The following is a 17,473-nucleotide window of genomic DNA, read 5'->3' as shown; positions in this document are numbered from 1 at the left end:
TGTGCTCATTTTAAATTGTATTTTGAAAAAATGCTGGGTGCCTTTGTCTTTTAATTGACTGCAAAGGTCCAACCCCTCAGGTTTTAGTTTTTGATGAGCTGTGAAGACGGTTTTCTAATGAGTTGGTAAGTGACATTGATTACCATTAAATCACATCAAGAAGAGGAAACAATGCTATTAACTTACAGTTGTCTGGATTTCACGATAGGTTGTGCAAGGGCGGTCTTCAAGATTAGCAGCCCCCAGGCCACAGAGTACCTAATAACTCACTGTGAAGAGTGTAGTGATAAAAAATATATATATTCTGGGATATAATTTAGTGATATTCACACAAACTTGGTTATAATCTAGTCAAGCTTTAGATAGAATTAAAATTTGATATGATGCTGAAAATATTATTTTATACTTCATTATCCTAGCTGACAGTGCCAAACATAGCATGTGTTAGATTTTCTACATTCTAGATAATATTGGATCTAGTTTGCTGTAGCTTTTTAGAAATTTTCTTCCATTTCGTTTCCTCTGCCATCTTTTTTATTTAGGCTAACAGTACTTGGTCTCAAGACTATATTCTAATGGGATGCTTTGCTTTTGACCTCCCCATTTCACCCTGGCCTATAAGAGTATACTTTGCTTCATGGATTAATCTTCCTAAGGAATAATTTGGGCAGTTTGATTTCTCTGTTTGCCTATTGTTTCTATTGTTTAGAAAAGATGATTTAATTTTCTTCGACATTTAAGAAACTACACAATCTCATCTCTGTATTTCCATCCAAACTTCCACCACTCAACTTCATATATACTCTAGGTTAACTTCAATCACTCAGCTTCTTATTAATTTCAAATGAACTGAACTTCTTAGCATGCATTACGTATAGTATATTGTTTCTTCATCAGAGAACAGCAAATATTTCACAGATAGATTACCAAATTTTGACCCATTTTAAAAATGTACTTTGATATAACTAAAAGTACTTGCTATTATAATGAGGTCTGTCAGATAGACTGTTTCGGGCATGAGGTCATTTAATGCAATTTGCTACAAAGACAGAGATAGGGAATATAATGCCAAACCACCACTAAAGACAGTACCTTGTTCCCTGAGATCAATAATAACTGCCTGTGAGTGTACAGGAAAGTGTGGTCCAGGTAGTAAACAAGTCAATCTAAAGAGCAATATGATTCTGAAGGAACACCATTTCAACACTGCAATAACCATGGGTGCCTGTATAGACATCGTTTTAGTGTGATGGTGACTATGTTATTATTCTCTCCTATAATGTTTTTATGATTTTTTAATTACTTTATGTGTGCTTTTAAAAATAAGCTAATATTCTAAAGTATGCTGCAAATGCAAAATATGTGTACCACTATTTAACCAATTCCTTTTTCCTTGAAGGACTTACCTCTACTTTGTCCCAAGCCTCGAAGCCTGCCCTTTGTCTTCCCATCCATCAAAGTGTTCTACCTTAACATCACGTTCTTCATTTTATAACTCGTCATCTAAATTCCTATAATACTATGGCAGAATCTCTCATGTGAGAATTTCTATTATTTTTTTCTAGCTTTGTTTAACAATTCTAGGTTTTTCTTCACTCCCTGCTTCCTTTATAGAGTTGTAACTTCCTATAGTCAGGGTTCTTATCATAATCATTTTTAGTTCTGTATTTTCAATATTTTTCACAATTTGTCATGCCTAATGGCACCTTGAAAAATATGTTTCATAAATGGTTGCATTAAATATGAGTAAATGGACATCCTTTTATAAAAATAAAAATAAATATATAACTTATATTGTAAAAGTACAATCTCCAACTGTCCATATGGACATAACCCTACTTTCTTTGTACAATGCCAATTGATTCCTTAGAGAGTCAGATTCACTTAATTATTTTAGATACTCTTTGTATGCTTAGTCATATTGTTAGTTCTACAGATGATGGAGATATACTTTTCAATTTTCTAAGTGTGCTATATTATCTTCTCCATTCCATATTCATCATAATTGAATGAGATAAATAGTTTCCTCATACTAAGCATATTTTTGATGTTTTTGTTGATAATGGATTTTGGGAAACTCCCTAACATCATCAGTATTTAGTATAATCATAGGTTTTATGCTCCCTCTCCCATTTTATCAGTGACATTGATTAATCTCTATTATTATCATTCTCTCATATTTTTTGCAAAAATGTTTTCCATTAACTTTGATTTTATTTACTCTTAACAATAATTCCTTGTTTGTCCTCCTGGTTATGCACAGTATGATTTTCTCACATCTTTTGTCTTTGATATTCATGTTTTATCTTAAAGCAGGTATTAGTAAGATAGGAAGAGGGAAATGGGGAGGGAACTTAAAAAAAAAGAACAAAATAGCCTATCAGGTACATTGTACACTATTCTGATGACAGTTACACTAAAAGACCTGACTTCAGCATTATACAATTCATTCATGTAACAAAAAACCCTCTACCCCTAAATCTATTGAATTAAAAAAAAAAAATCACTCGACACATCACACAAGCAGGTCATAAAAAAGGATATCTTTCCTTAGTCCCAGTAGGAAAAATGCCTTTTCTAGTAAGAAAAGTGCTAAGATTATAGAAATCACAACTTCCTACTGTTTTACACACAAAGTAAGACTGCTGTTTGAGCTTCTGTACCTCAGGAATGCTGTTTGTCCCTGAATCATGATGGGAGAAGGAAAGTGTGTGTGTGTGTGTGTGCGTGTGTGTGTGTGTGTGTGTGTGTGTACTAAGCATGTAATATTTGGCAGGCTATTCCAGATGCAAAAGATTTATAACTGTGAGTGAGACAAGGCTCTTCTGCCATGAGATTCAAACTCTCTAAAGGTAGGAGACATATAATGCACAAGTAAACAAATAGATAAACCATAAAATAGATTATGCAGTAGGGGTGGTATTGATGGTGGCAAAGAGAATTGCTTTTCTTTGGATTGGGATTCATGTGAGAAGGGCTCGCTGAACAGAAGGTATCTGAGTTGAATGTTGAATCATGGTAAGAAGGCAGACACATGAAACCTTTAAAGAATTAAGGGCATTCCAGGAGGGAAAGATAAGTAAATGTACAGGCATTAATACATGAATGAATTTCATGTTTCCTGGAAATTACAAAGAAGATCAAGAAATCTTGTATGGGTGGAACATGGAGAATATGCTTAGTTCTTTATCTGAGTATCTGACAAGTGTTTTCTTAGCACAGTCAGCCTAAATATATGAATATATATCCACCTTTCTAAAACTAGAATCATATCTTTAGACTGACGTAAATATTCAGGATGTCTCAGATTAAGGTGAGGAGTAAGCCACAGCTTGGCAACTGTCCTAAGGAAATACCTCTAAGCATATTTAAAATCAGTGTTGTCTTAGTGCATTCGGGCTGCAATAACAAAATAACATAAAATGAGTAGTGTATAAGCAGCAGAAATTAATTTCTCATAGTTCTGGAGGCTGGGAAATCAAAGATCAAGGCACCAGCAGATGTGGTATCTGGTGAGGGCTCTCGTCCTCATAAGTGATGATTTCTCACTGTGTCTTCACATGGTGTAAGGGGCAAGCCAGCTCTCTGGGGCCTCTTTTATAAGGGCACAAATCCTGTTCATGAAGTCTCAACTCTCATGACCTAATCACTTCCCAAAGCCCAATATCTTAATACTATCACTTTGAAAATTAGATTTTAACATATGAATTTTGGAGGACACAAACAATCAGATCATAGCAAGTATTTAAATGATAATCTATTACATGTATACTATAAGGTACAGCAATAAAAGCAATACAATTCATCATTAGTGCCACTAAGAAATTTGTAAGTCAGGACACACATGCACAGAAAAAATGGAAACTAATAGTAAAATGAAAAAAACCTGGTATCGAATTCTGCTCTGCCTATGACAAGCTGATTGATCTGTAAATCATTTATCTCTGATCCACTTTTTATATAATAGCTGCTTTCTTAATATATACCCTCAAGGTATGTATAAGCATGCATAAATTCATTTTAGGATATGTTAATCTGTAAAGAAAAAAACTCTGGGTATCAAATATTTCTACCTTGAAGGCACTTAAAAGATGATGTTATGTGACTCTTTCATTTTAAATATTGGATAGAGAGTTTGGTAAAGTGAAACAAATAGCCCCCACATACTTGAAACACAATTATCACAGTACTAAAGCTAGGCCTTTTAATATTTCAGACAAGGTTTTATATCTAAAGCCTTAAGAAATAAAGAAAGCAGGAAGATACATGGTGCCACAGAAGGAAAGATGTTTCTTCTTGTATTACATATGATAAAGTTGATGATGAGCAAGTCTACATAAAAGTGCAAGATTAATTATGGAGACTGTACACAAATAATCAGTAACAAGAAAGATATCTAGAACAAATATACCAATGAGCTCATTTTTCTGTTGATTTTTATTGTTAGATGTGATGACTTTTATATTTATAAAACATTTTACCTCCTATAGTGATAACTCTTGACCATTAGTCACAAATTTTGCTGTAGTAAATACTTCAGATTTATATCCCTTCCTCTGATATGTAAGGAGGAAAATGAAAAGAAAAAAAAGCTTCTCATATTGAACCTCTTTAAGACAGGTTCAAATCTCTGAAATAATGTAGCATGTACACATTTATAAAAGATATGTAGAGTTAGAGATGTAATGAGGAAGAAGCCCCCAAAGAATAACTGTCAACTCTTTATGACCCCATTTTCAGAAGCTTTAATAATATTGCCACTAGAAGCAAAGAAAGCTCATTTTTACTAGCTTCCCTGGAGACAATATCTCCAATCAAAATTGATTACTTTTTCATACTATATATCATGCAGAATTGTTAACAGGAAATCTACTAGTCACTCATTTTCTTGGTCTACTTCTTGGCAACTCCATTACACTACACTTAATTTTCAAGTAAATAACATATTAAAAATTAATCAGAGCATAATTTAGAATTTAGAGGTGAAATAAAAGTAAAATCATACAACCTAAGTTACAAGAAACGCTGCCCTGTTATAGGTTTAAATTTTAGGCCCTGAAAGGAAGGAAGAATTTAAAAAAGGTATCTCCTTTAAAATTTCAATTCAAATGGCTCTCCAGTTTAAATTCTGGGTTTCAGGGCAAGAATTTTTAGTGGAATTAACAGAATTTTTTTCCTGTAGTTGTACCACTAACATGATGTGTGTATATACATATACATACACACATATATGTATATGTGTATATACGTACATATACACATATGCATATATACATATATACACATATACATATATGTGTGTATACATATATATGTACACATATATAACTAATAAAATATATTCCTCTCCCAACTTTACAAACATATCTTCAAAATAACTTAAAAGCTAAGTTTGCAATTATAATTCTCAAAGTCTTTTGTAGGTCACACAAGAATAGCTAGCACTTAGCACCTGCCTCTACAGCTACTTCTCGTTTTCTTCATATACAGCATTCAGCACTGCAAGGGGCTTCAGGTGCATATGTATGGATACCATAGCCCACTCATGCAAGCTCACATACTCCACAAATAGTTGCTCTTGGCCAGCTCTTTAGCCTAGAGATGTGTTTGATGGCTTGTGTTCCCAGAAGAGGCTCTGGGGAATTTGGTTGTGGGTTCCTTGGGCAGGGAATTCTGGGGTCCCATAAAAGTCTATAATCAGAGGTTATATGACAAGATGGCCATGATCTTTTCTCTCCATGGACTCCTCACCTCATGGAACAGCTATAGTCATTGGAAGTCCAGGGAGGAATCCTCTATATTAGAGCTCAGGGAAGAGCTTTCTTTTGTCAGTGACACCGTTCTCTGAACAGTAGACTTTCCTAGGAGGAATTAATGAGGAAACTCTGTGGAATGGACTCCTGTAAGAGGCACTGTGACTTCATCCGAAGCTTTTCACCACTACTGTTACCCGGAAGGCTGGTCTCTGATAGGCTTGGGCTGCTTATGCAATGATTTGAGGGGCTTCATGCAGAAATATATAACACAAATTTATTGGTAGTAATTCTACTTTTGACTTTTCTCCATGATTCTGTTTTTAAATGCATACTTCATTGGGGATAAAGACATATTGTTATAGTACTCTTTCCGAACATTATCAACCTATATTTTCCCATTTTCATCTGTCCATTCCCACAGCACTTTAGAAGTTCTCCGTGGGAAGCAGTGGATAGCTGTAGAAGGAGCACTAAATTTGAAGTCCAGTAAATGCACTTTCAAATGTTGGCTTAACCATTTCCAAAGCTTCATATCCTAGGAAAATTAAACAACTTAGCTAAACCTTAGTTCTTTATGTATAAGAGTATTCACTATCAATTACATGGACTTTGTGTGAGAATTAAAGGAGATAATTCTGATTAAAAGAGAATTCTAATTAAAAGAGAAATGTCTGTGTATGGTGTGTGGCACACAAAAACTGCTCAGCAAATTTCTATTTTTGTGTGTATCTCAGAGATTGCATTTATGGCAATTATTAAACCACAATAATCTAAGATCCTTAAGGTCAAAAGATGTCTTTTAATTAACTCTGTATCCTCAGTACCTGGCATAGTATCTAAAATATAATGTACAATCAAAATCAGGTTGTAGGTAGCCTAATAGCACAGGATGAACTCTTCTATCTATCTCCTTGAAGCTGGGCCTTATCTCTGGTCTCATAATTGCTTTCCTACCTGGTTTCATCTGCAAGTAAAGAAGGTCTGGCATGCATTCATTAGCCTGATTATTTACTTTCAGTCAGTCAATTCAACTAAGCCAAATTTATTGAGTGCCTATCCTGGGTCAGACACTGGGAAAACAAATATAAATAAGATATTTTGTGCTCATGGTCTAGTGGGGAAGAGAGACACTGAAACTAAGAATTGAAGTTCAATGTGACAAGTATTCTTTAAGATATCTGCCTCTCTTCCAACTTACCTAGATTTACCTTTCCCATTTACTATATTCTGTTCATGCATAATCAATGTTTTTGGTGACTACTCTATTTCATTTACCACTTTCTAGGTATATTCTATTGCCAAACTTTCATTGCCAATATGCTTATGTTTTTGTATTTCTTAAATCCTGAAACACATTTTCAGAACTATCTCATTTTAACAACCCCCAAATGTGATAAAGTAAGTGTTACTATATTTTTTGTTGTTGAAGACAATGAAACTGGGGACTTGAATAGTTTATGTGAACTGCTCTAAGTCACATAACAAGTAAAATATAGATTTGATTCTTAAGCTTAGAGCTCTGTGAACAGATTTCTTTGATTATTATAATTTTTGATGAACTCTCGTAATAGTTTTTTGTTGCACTGTATTTTTATTTTTCATTTTCTAACAGAATGATGTTTTAAAAAGATACATGGAGAGACTTTGAGAGTGCCCAAAAAATAACTACCACCTTCTCTGCTCAAGTAAAATCTAACACTAATATTTAAGGATGTGACTTGATTCTAGAGCCAATTAAACTTTTTAATACTGAAGCAAATAATTAATGAGACAGTAACTTATTCACAAACAAAGGATTCTTCTAAGGAGTAAGTAACTCTCTAATAAAACTCACAGTTTGGAGGAGCAGAGCAGATCTTGATTCTTTTTTAGGCAAGCTTGTTCCCTAAAAGAAAAGGATAAAAGGGCTGATATGCAGAGTTATCTCTTTCCAAACCTAACAACCAGCTAAGTTACTCATCTTCTTAGGTGTAATGATTACACCGTTGGTTTAAAAAGGGCCAGATGTGTTACATAAATAAAAGTCCCTTCACATAGAAGAAACATCAAGAGTTGGAAAAAAATTATTCCCCAAAAATATTATTAAGGTTTTCTTCCCCTTAATATGGCATTGGTAAACTTAAACTGATTGTGGACCTGCTGAATGGTTATTTGCCTGAAGGGAGAAGATCAGTAACCTATCTTGATAGCAGTACAGCATCTTCATGAGTTTGTTTCCTAATAATAATGCCTGTTTATTTTGCTTGAACTAATGTTGGTAGATACAGATATTTGCACTTAAAAAACTACAAAATTTGTCAGAAGAGTATATTAATGAAATCAATTTCAAGGTAGGTCTATACCCAATGCTGAAACTTTTGGCCTGATTTTTGCTGCAGTATTTATTTTTTATTTATTTTCAATTGACACATGGCAATTGTACATATTTATGGGATACAATCTGATGTTTCAATATACATCTATGTCATGTAATGATCCAATCAGGCTAGTTATTGTATCTATAGCCTCATGTATTAATCATTACGTTATGGTAGTCTTCAGAATTCAGAAGTCTTTCTTCTGGCTACTTTGTAATGTATAATATTATACTGTCAACCATAGTCACCTAGTCTGCAAGAGAACACCAGAATTTATTTCTTCTATCTAATATTAACTTCGTATCCATTCACCAATCCTCCCCATCTTTTCCTTAACCATTCCCCTGCCTAGTCTCTGATTCTATAATATAAACTCTGTCTTTTTTGTTCTTTTCTTTAGGTTGTACACATGAGTGAGATCATGAGGTATTAGTCTCTCTGCTGTGTCTGACTTATTTCACTTAACAGGTCCTCCAAGTTCCTCCATGTTATTGCAAAAAACAAGATTTCATTTTCTTTTTTTATGGCCAAATGGCATTCCATTGTGTACATATGCCTTTTCCATTCATCGACTGTTGGACACTTAGGTTGATTTCATAACTTGGCTGTTGTGAATAGTGCTGCAATAAACACTGCAGTGCAGATATCTCTTCAAACATCAAAAAATAACAGATGTAAATCATAGCTTATCGGTAACTTATTGTGATTAATTTACATTAAATATAAATGGTTTAAACACTCGAATGGAAAGACAGAGATTGACAGAATGGATTTAAAAATGACTCAACTATATGATGTCTACAAGAGACACACTTCATATTCAAAGACACAAATAGGTTGAAAGTAAAAGGATGGAAAAGATAATATGTGCAAACAGTAAACCAAAAAGAGAGGGTGACTAGAACAATACCAGTCAAGATGGATTTTAAGACAAAAGTGTTAGTATAGACAAAGGAAGAACATTTATAATAATAAAAAATCAACTGAATATGAAAACATAGCAATATAATCATTCAAGCATATAAAAACAGAGCCCCCAAATACACAAAGCCTAAATAAAAAGAATTGAAGAGAGAAATAAGTTTAAAAAGAATAGAGATATCATTACCCTACTTTCAAAAGATATGACTAAGCAGAAGATGAACAAGAAAATAAAAGACCTGGACAATTATCTAGACCTGACAAGCTTTTATAGACCATGCCATTCAAAGACAGCAAAACACATATTCTTCTCAGACTATATGTTAGGCCATAAAATACACCTCCATAAATTTAAAAACTATTGAAATCTTTACTAGAATGTTCTGTGACCACAATGGAATTAAGTTAAAAATGAGTAATAGAAGAATGTATAAGAAATTCACAAACCTGTAGAAATTAAACACTGAATACTTAGTAATGTTTGGATTGTTACAACTTTGTAATAACTAATTACTTAGGAAAGAAATCACAAAGGAAATTTGGAATTACTTTGAGATGAATACAAATGATAATATAACATACAAAACTTACGCTGCTAAACTAGTGCCTAGAAGGAAATGTAGTTCTGTAAATGTCTAGATTAGCAGAGTAGAAAGATTTCAAATCAATAACCTGGAATTTGACCTTAAGAAACTAAAAAAAGAAGGAAATACTAAAACCAGAGCAAGCAAAACTAAGGAAATACTGAAAACTAGAGTGAAAAGAAATAAAATGAAAAATAGAAAAAAATCAAAGAAGCCAAATATTGGCCTTTGAAAAAATTAACAAAATTAGCAGACCATTTGTTAGATGTATCATGAAAAGAAAGATGACTCAAGTTACTAAAACCAAAAATCAAAAACAAAGTATCAGTCTAGGCCACAGAAAGGTAAAAAGTATTATAAAGGAATGTTATGCCTCCCCCCAAAAATAGATAATGTAGATCAAACAGGCAACTCCTAGAAAGAAATAAACAACTTAAACTAACTCAGGAAAAAACAGAAAATATGAATAGACTTACAAGAAGTATTGAAATTGAATTCATAAGTTAGATACTTCCCACAAATGGGAAGGCCTATATGGCTTCATTGTTGAATTTTACCAAGCATTTAAAAAATAATTATACCAATCCTTCAAAACTCTTCCAAAAGTAGAATATTTCCAAATTTTTGTATAAGTCCAGTATTACCTGAATGCTAAAACCAGACAAAGATGTCACAAGAAAAGGAAACTTCAAAATAATATGTCATATGAATGTGAACACAAAGTTCCTCAATATAACAGCTAATCAAATTTACAACACATAAAAACATTACACACTAATAAAGTAAGTCATCTTTGTCCTGGATAATGTAACATGATTTATATCCCAAGAATGCAAAATTGATTCAAATTAAAAAAATCAATTAATGTAATACATCATTGAATCAACAGAAAATAAAAGACAAAAACCAAATGATCATCTCAATAGATGCAGAAAAAGCACTTGACAATATCAAATACTCTTTAATAATTAAAAACAAACAAAAAATTCAACCATCTATGAAAGGTCGACATCCAACATTATATTTAGTGGCAAAAGATTGATTGCTTTTCTCCCACTTTTGTCCTAGATAGTCAAATTCCTTAATTCCCACTGTTCTTGAACCAGTATCAGATTATGTGTGGGCTTTATTTAAATATGAGTATACACATTCTCATGAGAAGAGAGGTGAGAAGCTATGTTCCATCCTATACCTAAAAGAGTGTTTCTATTGTTCCTGCTATACAATTTTTCAGGCCTCAGAAACTTACATCATAAGGATAATTTTTCCCTCACATCAGTTAAAAGGATCTACAGCTAACTTAAAAGTGTGAGGCTGCCTCTTTAAACCAAATGCAAAATTAATCTATAGCATATTCCAAGTATAATCCTGAATGCAAAATTAAGTTTGGGTCAGCTGAGCTAGTGCTACTGTCTTGGACAATCAAAAAGTTAAACTATAATTATGCTAAAATTCAGTGTCTTCTGTAGAGCAGGAAGTACTCAGCTGCCTTGCATATTAACAGTGAAAAGAATTGGTTTAGAATTTATGTCTTAAAGTCCTATTTCTGCAAAGATAATTTACATGATGGTCAGAATTCTTTTAGCCATATCCATTTATAAAAACTTCAACTGTTACAGTCCAAATACAAGCAGATTCAACCTAGAATTGTATTTAAAAGAAAAAAGAGTCTGCCTTTGCTCTAACCTGCAATGTACAATTAAGCCTGTTAGAACCCTTGTATTCAAACTATTTGGAGGCCACCCACTACAGTAGACTTTAGCTCAGGCCACTACAGCCTGTACTTTTCCTGGTCTCGTCTTTGATGAGGGCCTCAGCCCTTGCTTTTGCTGAGATCCATGTGCCTTTGTTAAAGTTCTACAGTTTGCTGAAAACTGTATACCAGTTGTGTAAGATTTCAGACTGACTTTTACAACTCAGCTTTATAGAAATGGTCACTTGACATTTAAACGCTTCAAGAACTGACCAAGATAAAAATTCTTTTGGCTTGCACCTAAACCCTGAAGCCATTTACCCAGGTTGCAGTAGTAATAGGTAAGGTGTTGCTAATTGTATTTTCTTAAGGTGGCTTTAACGATATGTTTCACCCCACATACTCTTCTGCATTATGATCTTACCACTTTCCCATCAATAGGTAGAGACTAATTCCCTCCTCTTTGAACCTGAGTAGGCTCAGTGACTTGCTTAACCCATAAAATATGGCAGTAGTAAGATCTGGGACTCCTGAAGCTTCATTATGAGAAGGCTTATAACTTCTATCTGCATCTCTTGGAATACTCCTTTTGGAAGCCAGCCACTATTTAAAAAGTCTAACTAACCTGAGATTTACATCCTGTGATACAATCAAACCATATTAAGAAGACCTAAAAGATCAGACACCATATGAAGAGAGAAAAAAGCCAAGGAACATGGAGGCACCAGGCATGCATGCTAATATGCCATCTCTGAAGTCGATGTTCCCAACCCAGCAACCCCAGGTTATGCCACAAGGATACACTGTCTAAAGTTTTGGGATAGTTTGTTATACAACAGTAAGTAACCAGAGCACCAGGTGCACAACTGTAAAAAGTATATAGATACACACATATACTCACACCCTGGTATATACCCAGTGTGTGTGCATATACACACACACACACCCCCCATAGAGTCATTGCACAGCAACAAAGGCAAAATGTTTTGATTCATCAATTTCCAAGTGTTATTTATGTCTCTAACTTGGAATTCCCTTTTGAGGATTCTAAATACGTTGCTCAGTACACCAGATGTTGGTGTTTTTAGCTCAACTTCTCCCTTTCCCTATATTTAGCTTCCTCCTCCAGGGAAAATGCCTGGTACTCTAAAACTTAAAGCATGGCAGAGAGCATGCCTTCTATGCCATCTAGTATATCACAAAAAGAAGGGGAATGATAGGAGTTGGCTACAAATTTCTTCTTTCAAATTTGCCAATCAGATAGGCCATTCTTTATTGCTATGAGAATGAGTAAAAGTGGAGGCTGAAAGTAAATGGAAAATTTCTGTATCAATGCTTAATCCTCAATGTTGCTGTGAATCTAAAACCGCTCTAAAAAATAAAGTCTAATTTTTTTTAAATAAAGCCTAAAATATGAGTGGAAAAGTAAAGTGAGGTCAGGAATGTTGAGTGCTTTGGGAAGAGATGATCCACAAACAATGGGACAGGGATCTAATCATTCTCCCATCTTCACTTCGCTTCCACAATCAGTATGAATAATAATAATAATAAAAATAACTTTCTGCCGAATACAGTCTGAGAGATGAAAAAGATGGTAACATCCAGATAACATACAATGTTTCATGCTCATATTTTTGTGATCAGTATGTTAGCTAATACTACTTTGGTTGCAATTTATTGCAAGCCACTTGAGCTAACTCAAGAGTTAGTTGTAAGGATAAAAGCAGGGATATAGCTGGGCCCCAGCAAGTATCATATGCTCTTATCTCTGTCCATTCATGCATGTTGTCTTCTTTCTCATTTTTCCAGCTGGTCTAGTTTTTTATTTTACTTTTTTTCTTTCACAAACTATATGGTAGAGAAAAGAAATACATATTTTCTTCTAGTTCCAAATTCCTGGTGAATGGGACAGGTATGGGAATACCTAGAGCCCAGTGCTTTTTCCCTGGACTGAACTATGGTGTGGGAATAGGGCCAAATTATGTGAATGCCAGGAAATGACAACCTTGAAAATAAATCAACATTTCCCAGAAAATATCTTAGAAATCTTAGTAATCAACCAAACATAAATCTATTACAGTCACCAAAGGTTTTGTGACAGGATGCTATAAATTATAAACTTGCTTAGGAATCCATGATGACTCCTCAGCTGATTTGTCAAATAGAAGAGACAACAGTGAAAACTCTAGGAAATTAGTGGAGGCATTTGCAGGAAAAAAAAATAAGCATTTATAAGGTCTTTTTGCCAACTTCTAAAATGCCATATGAGGACAAGGAATAGGGAACACATTCTCTGGAAGATGTGTCTAGCATAACCTGACAGAGACTGAAATTTATATACAATGTATACACTCTATTTTCTTTGGGCAGCAGGGAAATAGCCTGAATTACCAAGCCAAGTCACCTGGAAATCTTTATTAGGAGTCTTACTGCAACTTTTGAACAATATAATTGATACAACTGCAATAGATATCTTCTGCTAATTAAATTGAAGTCATACTGCATGTCCAATATACAAAATAGTACTCAAATTGCAGGAAGGGAACAGTATGATACGTGCAAAATATCAACAAAAAGTACTATCTAGGAAAATTGATCCAAAAAAATAACTTAGTATGTTTCAAATATTTCATGCATGCCTCTAATGATGTTTATGAGTAGAATGTTCCATTACTTGTATTTGCTTCCTCATAATAGTTAAAACAATTCAGAGGTCTTAATACATGTGGAAAAAATATCCACGTATTAATTGAAACCTAAGAAATGGTCAATGGCTAAAAACACTCCTGGCTGTATTTAAAGCTCTACATTCCTTAGAATGATAGGAAATATATGCACTGTTAAGATTCTTGACATATATAAACATCACAATCTGGAAATATTAGTAAAATATTAGATGTTTCAGTTTCCTTGGGCTACCATAACAAAATATCACAAACTGAGTGGTCTAACACAAGAGAGATGATTTTCTCACAACTCTAGAGGTTGAAAACCCAATATCAAGGTGTTGGCAGGGCCATGCTCCCTTTGAAGTCTCTAGAGGAGAATCTTTCCTTCTTTATTACAGCTCCCAGGAACCTCCACATTCCTTGGCCTATGGAAGTATAGCTTCAATCTCTGCCTCCATCTTCACATTCCATCTACCCTCTTTGTCTCTGTGTCTTCATGTCTTCACGTACCATTCACCTCCCATATGTCTATGTTTTCTTACAAGAACACTAGTCATATTAGAGCCCACTCTAGACTGATATGACCTCATCTTAACTTGATTACATCTGCAAAGACCTTATTTCCAAATAAGCTCACTCTCCTAAGTACTGGGGGTTAAGCCTTCAGTATATCTTTTTAAAGGATACAATTCAATGCACAATAGATGTTTTCTTTATATGTTGAATTACCAAGTGGTAAATTTTTAAATTCTTAAATATATGATATTCAGGAAGTCAAGCATTTGATCAAATGCTTGCTGCTTTTCAACAAGAAGGCTCAGGTATACACTTAGATTCTACATTCTTTTCAAAGGAACTAGACTAAAAATCTTTCTTTGCTTTAGTAAAAAATAGATATACTTATTTCAATGTTTTTAAACCTAGGAATTAATACTATTTATACAGGTAACTATAAAAGATAGAAACAACTGAATAATAGCCCCTCACTGTAATGAAAGCCAGAGCAAGTACCACTACTTTGGTATACTCAAAACATACTGATTCAAAGGAATACTGCATTAAAAAAGATTTAATGGGCCATAAGAACATAAAAGTAATGTATTGTTTTATAATCCATTTGAGCATTCTTAGAAGAAAAGTTCTTCGTGCTTGGTGAGTAGTTTATGGGTCTTAGAGGCCCCTATAAATGTTTGTGTTGATTACTGTACTTTTTGGAGGAAGCTGCTTTCATTAGAAAAGGAGTTTGGCTTTTGGGTTACAGATATTATGACATAAAATCAGTTTTTCTTCATATTTTAAAATGTACTTTTTCACATTGCAGCCAAACATTTTAAAAGAAATATTATCACATAAAAATGCTGCATTGCTGTATGTATTTATTCATTCCATAAGTATTTATAGACTGCCTAAATGTGCCAAAACTTTTGCTAAAAATTAAGTGTGGTAATATATTTAAACATGTCTCAGTAAAATGAATATTTAACGTATCTTAAAATCCTTTCTTCAAATATAGTGTTACTATTGGAAACTTGAGCTTTGGTGTAACAGAATTGGATATACATCCTTACTCTGCTATTTGCTGGTTATCTGAAAGTAACTTAAGTCTCAGTTTGATCAATTTAAAAATGAAAATAATAGCCTCTTCTTTAGTTAACAATGTTATCTTTAAATAACATTTACATGTAAGAGCACTTAGCAAAGTACCTGATACATTCAATAATTGTTGACTATTAATTGTTATTTCTATTTACTAATATTATATTATTGAAAATTTTAAAATTTAATCTTTAAAAATTTTTAGAAGGTTAAATCTAATGTGTGTGTGTATATATATATATATGCACATACATATACATATATCTATATAGTTACCTAGAAATGCTGTAAAATTATTTAAAAACTTGGAAGGCTTAAAACAATGTAAATGTGTTTTCACTAGAAGTCCAACACCAAGGTGTCAGTAGGACCATGTTTCCTCTAAAGATTCTAAAGAATCCTGCTTTTCTCTTCTAGCTTCTGGCTGTTGCTGGTAATCTTTGGTATTACTTGACTTAAAGATGCATTACTTCAATCTCTGCCTGCATTTTCCACATGGCCTTCACCCGTGAATATCTGTGTCAGTGTTTTCTTAGAAGAACACCAGTAACATTGGATTGGATTTTATCTTAACTAATTACATCTGTAAAGACCCTATTTTGACATAAGGTCACATTCACAGGTTCTAGGTAGATATAAATTTTGGGGGAACAATCGTTAACTATAAATAAATGAATACACACACACACAAGAATATATTTGATTTGTTAAAAAAATACAGAATATTTTATAAACTCTAACTTCCAAAGCATTACAACTGAGCAGCTCTGTTTAACTTAAAACTTAAAATGGTTTTATGGGCCTCTGATGAAATTTTAATTCTTTTCTCCTCTATCTACTGGGTTGACCTCTGCCATTCCTGAAATGTGTAGGATGAACTGAATGAGCAGGATACTAAATGTTTTCAGGCTAGACAAACATCTCACCTGACACTGAAAAGAAACCACAGGCTCAATAAAAGGTATGGAAATAAGGGCAGATTAAACAGAAAAGATTTAGGAAAATACTCCACATCTTTCCTTCACCCAGCAAAACTCATCTTATGAATCTGTAATTACAATCTTGACAGATCTAGATTAAGGCTGTGATAGTACCCTGTTTTATATAAAATGGGAAATAGTAGAACATAATGGTTTTGAGCAAAGATTTCCAAAGTTGCTATTTCAGAAGAAAATACTTGAAAACTCTGTGAGATATTTATACAATTATGTTTTTATGATTTCATAATTTCTATTAATACAATAATGCATATATGTGAATATATATAGTTATATGTATATTAATACACATACGTGAGAGCTTTTTTTAGAAGGACAAATAAAAACTGTATATAATATTATATACAACATGTTTTGAAATATTTATACTTAGATCTAACTTTTTATTGTTGTAGGTGTGTAGTATGCTGAATTTTGGAAACTATTGGCTTAGAACATGGCTATGTATTTCTGTTTTCCTATGTTCATATAATTAGTCATGTATTCATCAACTATTTATTGACTGCATCTCTGCAAGAAATAGTAGTCTTGGTATAGAGATATAGGAAGAACAGAACAATGTGCCTACTCTCATAGAATTTATATACTAAAGAGGAAGAAAGTCAAGAAACAACTATCTGTTTAGCATAACAAGATATAATAAATTCTAAGAAGAAAATAAATCGATAATGCAAATATTTTATACATTAAATGAAAAAAATCTACAATTAGGACTTCATGAAAATTAAGAAATTCTGATCTGTGAAAGATACAGTTAAAATAATTCACAATTGCAAAGATGTGGAAACAACCCAAATGCCCATCAATTCATGAATGGATTAGTAAATTGTGGTATATGTATACCATGGAGTATTACTGAGCTATAAGAAATAATGGTGATATGACATCTCTTTGGTTCT

Source organism: Eulemur rufifrons, chromosome 6, assembly GCF_041146395.1.
Source record: "Eulemur rufifrons isolate Redbay chromosome 6, OSU_ERuf_1, whole genome shotgun sequence".
Classification (NCBI taxonomy): Eukaryota; Metazoa; Chordata; class Mammalia; order Primates; family Lemuridae; genus Eulemur; species Eulemur rufifrons.
Note: the sequence above shows the minus strand (reverse complement) of the source record.